Source organism: Penaeus monodon, chromosome 19 (genome assembly GCF_015228065.2).
Source record: "Penaeus monodon isolate SGIC_2016 chromosome 19, NSTDA_Pmon_1, whole genome shotgun sequence".
Classification (NCBI taxonomy): domain Eukaryota; kingdom Metazoa; phylum Arthropoda; class Malacostraca; order Decapoda; family Penaeidae; genus Penaeus; species Penaeus monodon.
Window position 1 is genome coordinate 47,880,167 of NC_051404.1, and position 744 is coordinate 47,880,910.

At 42.9% G+C, this 744-nt stretch overlaps 1 pseudogene; it reads right to left on the reverse strand.

Annotated features, from left to right (window-relative positions):
* The window catches only part of LOC119585282, a 4,490-nt pseudogene that overhangs the window by 2,421 nt on the left and 1,325 nt on the right, over positions 1-744 (reverse strand).

Consider the following 744-nt stretch of genomic DNA (forward strand, 5'->3'; position numbering starts at 1 on the left):
CCATAAATAAGCTACTTTAAAAACTTCTACTACCCACAAGATATCTATAACAAACGAACTAACTAAGGGAAAGGGCATTGTTCATGATCAGGTCGTCAGGGAGAAAAGGGATCGATCTAAACTAACATCTTACCAAGCCAATTCTTCGGGAGACCAATCATAGGGCAGGATTTTGAATTTTGAAGATTTCTTTTTCTTATTTTTCACGCAGCTTGATAAATGGTTATATGAGGACGGAGACGCCGTTACGGCCTCGGTGAATCGGGTGATGAAAGGTGATGGTGAGAGAAGTGGCACTGTGTCAGATTGGAGAGACTGTGTTAGACTGGAGACTGTCAGTCCGAAGAAACTGTGTCAGACTGGAAAACTGTAACACTGGAGATACTGTGTGAGATTGGAGAGACTTTGTCAGACTGTCAGACTGTCAGACTGTCAGCATTAAGCCTGTGTCAGATTACAGAAACTGCACCACTCTGGACCTTTAACTATCGATCCATATTTGTGTAGCTGAACCACTGTTACGGAGAGAGGCCCTGAGTTAGATCAGAGAGTGTTTTCGATGACGCGTCTAAGTACAAAGACACGCCATATGGTATCGATAAGTGAAGATGCCGATGGAGATGATTAGAATTCAATAATGGTACGTCAAGAGACAACGATTGACAACTTGAGACGCTTAGCAGTTTGACCTTTGCTTGCTGCTTCTTGGGCTGAATGCAGCTGAATTAACTCCGATGTTTTGTA